The following is a 10,129-nucleotide window of genomic DNA, read 5'->3' on the forward strand; positions in this document are numbered from 1 at the left end:
AAGAAAGAAAGAAAGTATTTCCTTAAGGGTGCCTGGTTGGCTCAGTCAGTAGAGCACGCAGCTCTTGATCTTGGGGTCTCGAATTCAAGCCCAATGTTGGGCATGGAGCCTATTAAAAATACACACACACACACACATGCATATTCATATACATATATATAATTTATATATGTATCATCTCCTTATATTTGAAGCCAGATGATGTGTCTTTGCTATGCCACTTATTCTAACTTGGGAGCGAAATAGAGCAAAAAGAACCCCACCTATACAGGCCAAATATTTGGGAATAGTACTCTTCTTCTTGGGACATTTTGCTTGTTTCCCCATTTTCACTTTTTCTTCCTTCCCTGAACTAATGAACCAGCAAAACCCAAACTTTCCATGACCTCCAAGGCTCCCTGGGACTGGCCTGGGACCCGCCTGACCAACCTCAGCTCACTCATTTTGGGCTCAGCCTCCTTCAGCCACACGGCCCTCTTTTCTATTGGAGGACCCTGCTAAGCTCTTTGCAGCCTCCAGATCTCTGCATTTGCTATCCCCTGGCTTCCCCCAAGCTCAGTGTCTGGAGGGTTTAGGGATGGCTAGGCAGATCTCTGAACCTCACAGAGGGCTTCCTGGAACACAAGGGCCCTGGCTACCCATAGGACATCCCAGATCCCATAGATGGCACAGATAGGGGGGCAGGTGATTGGCATTGGTGGATGGCTGGGGTAGGGACACTGACCTGGCCAGCATGGGGCATTTGGGCTGAGGAAAAACTGAAAGGAGAGGACAGGAGCAACTGTTCCACCTTGCCCTGTCTGGGAGCGCCTCACCTACCCCAATCCAACCCCAGGATCCCCGGTGTGAGGCTGTGCTGATGCCTCCCCACAGGGCACCCTCCCTCTAAACACTGACCCCCACCTCCTTTGCTCATTTCCCCAGGGCCCATCCTCCTCCTCTTTCTGTTTCCCAGCTGGGTACCTCATGCTTCCATCCTGAGCTGGGCTGGGCCAGGAGGCAGCCATTACCTGAGAGCCTTGGGGACAGTGTGGCAGGTGTGAGCCCAAACCGTGGTTCCTGCCTGCGCTTTAGCACTTGGTAGGGAGGTAGGAGGCTCAAGCGCGGGGGCGTTGTGGAAGGCGAGGCTAGATATGGATGCTTGGCCTGGGGGTTCACCTACAAATCATCTGTGGGACCTGGGCAAGTCCTGTTTCCTCTCTGGTCCTGTCATGCCCTGTGAAAGGGGTCAGGCAACATGGCCTCTGAGGTCCCCTCAGCTCCTGACATCCTGAGTCTCTGGGCCAAGGGAGCCCAAACAGTGAGCGGCCCCCAGCAGAGCGCTGGCTCTCTGGCACCTCCATGCCTCAGTGCTCCCAGAGCCCTCCTCCCAACAGCCCCCTTCCCTTCTGCTCCCTCCCCACCCCCTCTCAGCTCTAGTGACTGTGTAACCTCCACAGGGTGGTGAGCAGCCTGGAGTGACTGTAAAAGGGAAGGAATGTCCAGAAGCAATTGTTTCTTCCTGATATCACCAGGGGGAGGTTGAGCTGGGGGGGCCTCCCCGCAGGACGGTGGCGTCAGGGTTCTCCCTGAAACTCTCTCTCTCTCATGCTACACTGCTTACCCCCTTCCCCAGGTTGGGCCAGCCATCCACCCCTTGTCTGCCACCCTCTGCCTCTCACTGGTTTAAGACCTTCAGGCCACCGGCTCTCTCCGTGTGACCCCACCCCCATTCTGGGCCCCTAACCTCACCGGCGCCCCCAATCCATCCCCATATAGCCCTCCTCCACCTCCACTTTGTAGCCCCCGTGCCCCTGACCCAGCTTCTTCCCCGGGGAGGCCCAGAGCCTGGCTCCAACCCCCTGCCTGCCCCACGCTCCTTTTACAGACATGGAACGCTGAGGGTTTTCTGCCAAAGTAGGAGAAGTCTGAGGCCAATCTCACCTCCTCCCTGGCCTCAACTTCTACCAAATAGGACGCCTTGAAGGCTGGAGCAGGGAGTGCAGGGCGGGGGATGGGGGGGTGTTAACACTGAGCTTCAAGGGGAGGTGCTGCTGAGATGGTGGAGGTGAAGGTGTTTGTGGACTCTTAGCACCCCACCCCACCCCCGCCCGGATGCCTGGGGGTGGGGGTTACTTGCATCAATAGGAGATGGAGAAGTAGAGGATGGGGACCCCAGCCAAGCGGAGGGAAGGAGAAGAAGGGGCTTCGGTAGCCTTAGAAGTCCCCGGGAAGGCATCCTGATGTGCCAAGAGCGGCAGCTGGTTGGGAGTTGGGAGACCAGAGGCCTGGGCCAGCTCTGGTTAAGCTTTGTGGCGAGACTGCACGTGTCCATTCTCTGGGCCTCAGTTTCTCCTTAGTGAAATATCCTGTACATTCCTCCTTGCTCTGACCTGAGTGAGAGAGGCCTTTTTCTTGGGAATTGAAGCTTTGGTGCCTCCCTGGGCAGCCTTGCTGGAAGCCTCCCTACTCACCCCAGACTCTCCATTGAGGGGGACCCCAATCTCTGGCCCGGCTCCAGGATGGCCCCTGTCCCATGATGAGACGCAGCTACAGCAGCCAGCAGAAATGGGATTGCCTACCTCCTTAGACATAGGTTCTCCCCACCCTCCTGCTCCTCCCAACTGCTCGGGGCTCCCATTTTGCCTCTCCCCAGGCTCCCCTTGTCACTGTGTCCTGCCCAAGAAAACCAGTGCCACTCCCTGCCCTGCACTGGCTCTCAGCGTCTCAGCTGTCCCCCCATATCCCTCTCCTCGGCACCCCAGCCACCCTGCACAATCCCCAGCAGTTTGTAGGGGCTCCTTCTGAACTCCTCGAGATGGCATCTGGCCCTGAGCCATGTCCCAAAGAGATAGAGACCCAAGGCAGAGGAGCCCCCTTTCCCCACACAGATGTGCACCCCTACTCCTAGCCAAAACCCCCATGCAGAACAGGAGAAACACTTTTTGACCAGACTAGGGTGTATCTGGGTGGAAGAGGGGAAGGGGTCTGAGAACCGAGGTGGAGGTTGTCAGGGCAAGCTGGGAACCCCTGAGATAGGGTTCGGGGCACTGTTCTCACTTCCATGCAGGGAGAAGTCACAGGCTCCTTCACCAGCCCATGGATTCACACCCTAGATAGCCTCTTGAGGCCGAACTCATCCTTCTGCTGGAATGCAAGCCCCTTCTTTCTTAGAACTGGACCCAGAGAGAGAAAGGCAGCTTCCTCTCTTCCCTGGAAGACTGTCAGGTTCCTAGTGCCATCACTCAGCCTCTTTCCCTGATTCATCCCCATTCCTTTCATCTTTCCTCATAAGCTTTTTTGGTTTCAGCCCTCCAGTTTGGTCATATCTGTGCTGTCCTGGGCCCTGTCCAGGTTTCCTACATCACTCCAGGGCTGTGGCATGCTTTAAACAGGGCCTAAGCTGGCTGGCAATGACCTCACATGGCCACTATGCGCAGTTGCTATCTATAGCCTTACAGGATCATCCTCCTCTTCCTCCAGCCAGCTGAGTCACAGTTATCTTGGGGTCCACTCAGACCCCAGAGCCCTCTCTGCCAGTCCAGATCACAGCCCACCTCAGTACTCAGAGCCGATCTAGCTGATGAATGGGATACTTTATTCTTCAAACCATCCAAGTACACAATGAGAGTGAGTCTTGGGTTCCAAAAGATACCCTTCTCGGACCCTCAGTGTTTTTAATAGCCCCAGTCCTTCAACCTTCTATCTTCTCCCATCTGTCCCGATAGCCTGCCAATGGCCAAGATTCCATTTGACCCTGCAGAGGGATGGGGAAGGAGTGCGGGCAGGGATTTGGGAAGCAGCTGTTGGATCACTGCCTGGATTCAAATTGGATCTAGGACTCGTGGGTGAGTTATTCGCCTTCCTGAGCCTCAGTTTACTCATCTGTAAAATGAGGATAAGAGTTACTTCCCAGTGTCGTGAGGATTAGAGAGATACAGTGATCCTATATGGCTGGTGTCCAGAATACCATGCCCAGTATACAGTAGGTGCTCCATAACCGGTAGTTATGTGGGGCATGGTATTCTGGACACCGGCCATACAGGATCACTCTATCTCTAATCCTCACAGTATTAGGAAATAACTCTTATCCTCATTTTACAGTTGTGGATACTAGGCTCAGAGAGGTTAGGGAAGTTCTCTAAGGTTGCACAGCAAGTAAAAACAATGTTTGGATTCAAACCTTATGATGGCTCCTAGAAATGCAGCTCATTTCTCTGTGTCTCTAAAGACTTGCCACAGATTGACTTGGCAGGTTCAGTTCTAGTCCTTCCTTTTTTTTTTTTTTTTTTTTTTTTAAACTCAGACCTATCCAGGGATCTGCGCTGAAAAGTCCCTTATCTAGTGGGGAAGTCCTTCCAGCCTTCTACCCTGCTCTTCTCCCCAATCCCACTGTCCTCAGAAAGCCAAGTGGGCTTTGAGTGGGACAGGTTTGGGGGAGTCTGGCCTCCATCCTATAGGACCTGTGAGGCATTGATGATTTCCCATCTAGGGAATCAAGAAGACCATGGGGGCCACTCTGCCCCGTGCCACCTGCAGGCCAGCCAGGCACTGGGGCTCCCCTGCCAGTCAGAGAGGATCCCCTGAGCATACCCTGGCCCCAGACTGCCCCCAGCTGGCCTGGGCACCGGCCTCAGCCAGCATCATGCACAAGGCAGTCCTAGAGAGACCTCCTCGAGGACTGGGACTGGGGGCTGTGCTGGATCCGGGGTCCAAGGTCAGCTGCTGGGGATTCCCACTGTCATAGCTCTCAGGCCTCAGAGCCACCCAGAGATGTTCCAGATATAATCCCTCCCTTCCCAAATTTAGATATCCTGAGAGATAACTGTTTGTCGAAATCAGAGCACTGGAGTACCCCCCCCCCCCCCCCCCCCCGTGCGCCCACAGCAGTTAGAACCCTACCCCCCCCCAACTGTCCCAAAGAGCCTCCCTGATGCCCCTCCCCATCCAGCCTTGAAGAGCCAGGCCAGGATCTCCCTCTGTCCTTCCTAGGCTCCCCAGCCACCCTGGGCACCAGAATAGACCACTGACCACTTGCCTTGGGAGCTGGGAGGGGCCACAGCTGGTGCTGCCAGTCAGGCTGGGGGAGGGGGTTGAAAGGAGCAGAAAGGGGCACAGGGGCTGTGGGAGGGTGCTCCTCGGTTTTGTGCAACCAGCTCTCCCTCAACACCATACAACCACAATGCCCCTCCACTTCCCAGCCAGGACAAGGCTTGGAGTGCCAGATACCCTCTCAGGGTGGGGCTCAGACTGTCTCTACCCCCAGCGTCCTCCCCTTCTCTGGTCTCTGCCCCCTTCCCTTCCTCTCCAGGCCATTCCTCCCAACCCCCTCCCCACCACACACTCTGACTCCACCTCCCCCATGGTCTCTGCCCTTCCCCCTCCCCCAGCTCCCTCTGAGTGAGGATGCCCTTGCTTGCTGACCCCACATTCCGGCCTCGCTGGGGTCAGAAGGGCTTCCTGCTTGCTGTGGGCTCCCTGGCCCCACCCTTAGCTCCCGGCAGCCTCTGGCAGCCTCTCCAGGCTGGCCAGCTGCTGGCCCTTTGCAGTCCCCTTCTCTGACACCTCCCCCAGCCCCAGGCCCAATTTAGCTCCTTTAATCTTCCCTGTAATCCAAGCCGACCGTTTCCTGAGCACACACTGCACTTCCCAAACGCTGGTCCCTGAAGAGGGGCGGGGGCGGGATGGCCTCAGCTCTTCCCTGCCCTAGAGCACCCCCACCCCAAGGCGGCACCCCTGTGGTGCCTCTCTTCTTCCCACCCCTAGGAGGCCCCAGGGAGCTCTGGCTGTGACGTCCTCCGCCCTTGGGGCTCCCCGTAGCCTCATCGGGAGGCTAGCCTGAGTCCTCACCTCAGTTTCCCACCTCTGGGCCTTTGTTAATGCCCTACCCTGTGCCTGGAACACCCTCTCCCACAAAGTGCACCTCGTCCCGTGGAACTCTTACCCCTCCTCTCTCAAAGCTAGCTCCAGCCTGATTTCCCCAATTCCAGACCAGAGACTCTGGGACCAGACTGCCTGGGTCCCTAAACCTGACTCTGCCTCTTAGCCATGCCACCTCTCTGAGGCCTCTTCTTTCCTCATCTGTAAATGGGGGGATCATAACAGTGCCTGCCTCAGAGGGCAGCTGTGAAGATTAAGTGAGTTACTTTATGTACATAAAGTGCTTAGAACAGTTCTGGGTAGGTTGCAAGTGCTATTTCAGTATTAAATGAAAATTATCGTTTTCTGCCTTACATTGCAATGACCATTTCCTCCAAGTTAAGACACCCATGAACTGTGAAACACGTCATTTATCTTATAACATCATTTCAGGGGAAAAAAGCATGGCCCTGTGAAATGTACAAATTGTAAGGCATCTTTCAATTTCGTATCTGTGTGAATTGCTGAGTAATGACATCGGCAGCACACACTTGTCTCTAAGAATATATTCAGCCAGCCCCCTCATCAGTTCCATGGGCATTCATTGTTTTTTCCAAGTAATCTCAATGCCCAAGGTGGGGCTTGAACTCAAGATCTCGAGATCAAGAGTCGTATGCTCCACCCACTTAGCCAGCCAGACACCCCTTGCATTCACTGATTATGGTTGGTACACAGGGGCCTGGATTCAAGTTCTTACACCCATATGGTATTTAGTCGAGCAAATGTTTTTTCCTAAACAGCCAAGCTAACTCACAGTGTAGTGGCTGTTAAATGAGATGTTTTGTTTTGTTTTTAAGGCGTTAGCACTGTATTGGATATTCGACACAGGAGAACCATCACTGGGATAATTTAAAAACGTTTCTCTCTGAAGATGTGAAAGGTGGGCGAGAGCTGGTATTTCAGGGTCGAAGTGCCCTCCAGTGGCCATAAGGGAAAACTGCAGGTTTCCTGAGGAGCTTGGGGTGCCCTTCCTTTGCTGGTCTAGGAAGGAATTCAGCCCCATCCCCGCCCCACCCCCAGCCAGGCTTTTCCAGCCCTTCTGGAATTCTTCACATTATCTTTCCTTTTACAGAGGCCTTAAGGGGCTTTAAAGAATTACTTAATAGGATACGAGTTCAGGGGCAGAGCTTTAGCCCAGGAAGGGCTATGGCCTGAATATACACTGTTTCTCAAAACCTGCGGGCCTAGGGCTCTGTGGCCCCTGCGGGGCTCTGCGGCAGGGAGGTAGGATGGAGGAATGCTGTGCGCTGGCCATCAGTTCTGCTCTGACTTGGACACTGGTATCTGGCCTGTGAGAGACCCCTCCTACTACCCACGTTCGGAAATCCAGCACACACCAAGTATAGCCCATTCCAAGTAGCTGCTTCTATGCTTTGACAGATTTGTCATTTCTTTACCCTTCCTTCTTCTTTCCCCCCTTTCTCCTTCTCTCCCTCCCTTCCTTTCTTCCTTTCTCCATCAGTATTTACTGAACACTGGCTGTGTACCAAGCTTCACGTCCTAGGTGCTGGGGTTAAAAAGATAGATCCAACACAGACACACACACAGCCACGGAGACTTGTTCACAATGTCCCAGACACCACATGCAGAGTTAATCCTTGCCTTTGAGTGTTTACGGCTTCTCTGTGCGGCTGAGTGGGAGGGCAGAGGCGAGAATATCAGATCCGGGCTGTCTGATTTCCCTTCATGAAATACGTCTAAAGAGGAAGATTTGTCTGGCCAGGTTTGGGGGCTGACTTCCCCCTCCTGGGCCACTCTGGTCCCCTGAGAAATCCTCTCCACCTCAAATGCTGACCAACTCCCCAGCTCCACCTGCCCCAGGGTCCCTGATCTCCCCTCCCTTCCCCCACCGTTGCCCATTGCCCAGGGCCCAGGGCTGGGAGTCAGGGAGGGTTGATGGGAGTTCGCTTTGCAGTGGATGGCCTGGATGGGCAATTTACTTACCTGACACTTACCATCCAAACCCAGATCACTGGCCACGGCTGGCTGACTCCCCATTGTCCAGGATTGAGAGAAAGGAGCTTTACTCTAGAGTCATTGCATTGGGGTGGGGGGAGTTGGTGACTGGAGGCGCCCAAGGTTCGTCTGTTGGGAAGATGACAGGTGGGGGAGGAAGAGCTGGTGGGCGGTGTGTGCATTGTTCCTGGGACTCTGTTGCCTCCCCGAGCTGTCATCCTCTCTCTTTACCTTCATAATCAAACCTCTCAAATGTCTTCCCGTCCCTTCCCACCCCTTGCTTGTTCCTAATATTTCCATTTCCTCAGAATTCTTCCCAGTGCCTCAGCACAGGCTACTGGTCCATCTTTGGGTCCCCTCCACTCCTGGACCCATCTAACAGAAGTGTAATAACAGCCACATCTATGCCACTTTAAATGTTCTAGCAGCCACATTTTTACTTATTTTTTATTTATTTTTAAGGGTTTTATTTATTCATCTGAGAAAGAAACAGAAAAAACACAAGCAGGGGAGAGGCAGAAGGAGAGGGAGAAGCAGGCTCCCCACTGAGCAGAGAGCTTGATGCAATGCAGGGCTCGATCCCAAGACCTGGAGATCATGACCCAAGCTGAAGGCAGATGCTTAACCATCTGAGCCACTCAGGCACCCCAAGCAGCCACATTTGTAAAATTTGTAACAGGTGAGGTTAATTTTTATTTTTTTTATTTTTTTTAAAATATTTTATTTATTTATTTGACAGTGAGAGATCACAAGTAGGCAGAGAGGTGGGCAGAGAGAGAGGAAGGGAAGCAGGCTACCTGCCGAGCAGAAAGCCCGATGTGGGGCTTGATCCCAGGACCCTGAGATCATGACCTGAACCGAAGGCAGCGGCTTAACCCACTGAGCCACCCAGGCGCCCCTAATTTTTATTTTTTAATATTTTATTTATTAATTGGAGAGAGCGCGCGAGTGCGTGCAGGTGAGAGCAGCCGAGGGAGAGGGACAAGCAGACTCTGGGCTGAGCACAGAGCCCGTGGTGAGGGTCGATCTCATGACCCTGAGGTCAGGACCTGAGTTGAAACCAAGAGTCAGATGCTTAACCGACGGCACCACCCAGGCAACCCAGGGTGAGATTAATTTTTAAAAAATATAGTATGTTAAGCCAAGGTATCCAAAATTTTAACATTTTAATGTGTGATCAGTGTTTTAAAATTGAGATGTATATTTTTTTCATAACCTGACGTGTATATTATTTTATATGTGTGGCACCTCTCCATTCAGACAGTCACCCTCCGCGGACTCAGGAGCCACATCGGCCAGTGGCTACTCTCCTGGGCAGCGCAGTTCGTTTACTACTTGGCTTACACACATTCATTATGTGTGCTTAATCGGCTCATCCCTAAGGGTTGTGTCTCCCAAGGGAGATTAGAAGCCCCCTGGGCCTAGGTCCTCATTTCACTCCCCTGCCCCTCCTGTGGAACCCTCAGGAGGCCCTCCAAGCATGTTTGTTGATGGGAGTGAACACTGGGGATTGATTTTGTGGTTTAGTTATAGCTGTAAATGGTGTTTTATGGATTGCTCCCATAGAAGCACCCGCTGCAATGTTAGCACAAACAAGCAGCCGAGCTTGTCCGTGGAGGCAGAGGCAGAGGCCTCGGGGCAGGCAGGACTCCCTGAATCGGTCAGGGGAAATCCTCCCAGACCACAGCCCATTTCTCTGGCTTAAGAGCCTGTCGTGAACACAGCGCGATCCTGCCTGCAGCCGCATCTCCACAGAGCTGGGAGAGAGCCCTCGTCGGGTGTGTTACACGAAGGACGTGGCTCCAGCATCCCACCACCGAGCTGGGGTCTCCTGGGGCAGAAAAGGACTTGTTCAGGTTGACAAAAGCCAGACGCACAATGGATGTACAAAGCTTGCTTGTCGAGTGATTCAGGGATCTGCTGGCCGGAGTCCGTGAAGCCTCTCCTGCACCCGAAAAGCATTTATGGAGCATTTGCTATGTATCAGACTCTGTGCTAGGCACTAGGGATCCAGCAGTGAAAAGCAGATGTGGGCCAGGCCTTCCCGGAGCTCACCTTCTGGTGGGGGAGAGGGTTGGTGGGAAGGAAACAGAGGATAAATGAGTAAATCTTCACAAATGGACTAACGAGCACACTCCCCAGGAAGGGAAACAAAGGGGTCCAGATAGAGAAGGAGAGGTAGGATTCTTCAAGTGAAGAAGTCTGTCTGCGGCTTTCTGGGATCTAGGACCCCACCCCCCGATCAGTGGTCTCCATGTAGACATTGGCCACTAGA

The sequence above is a fragment of the Mustela nivalis genome, assembly GCF_964662115.1.
Source record: "Mustela nivalis genome assembly, chromosome: 11".
In the NCBI taxonomy this organism is placed as follows: Eukaryota; Metazoa; Chordata; class Mammalia; order Carnivora; family Mustelidae; genus Mustela; species Mustela nivalis.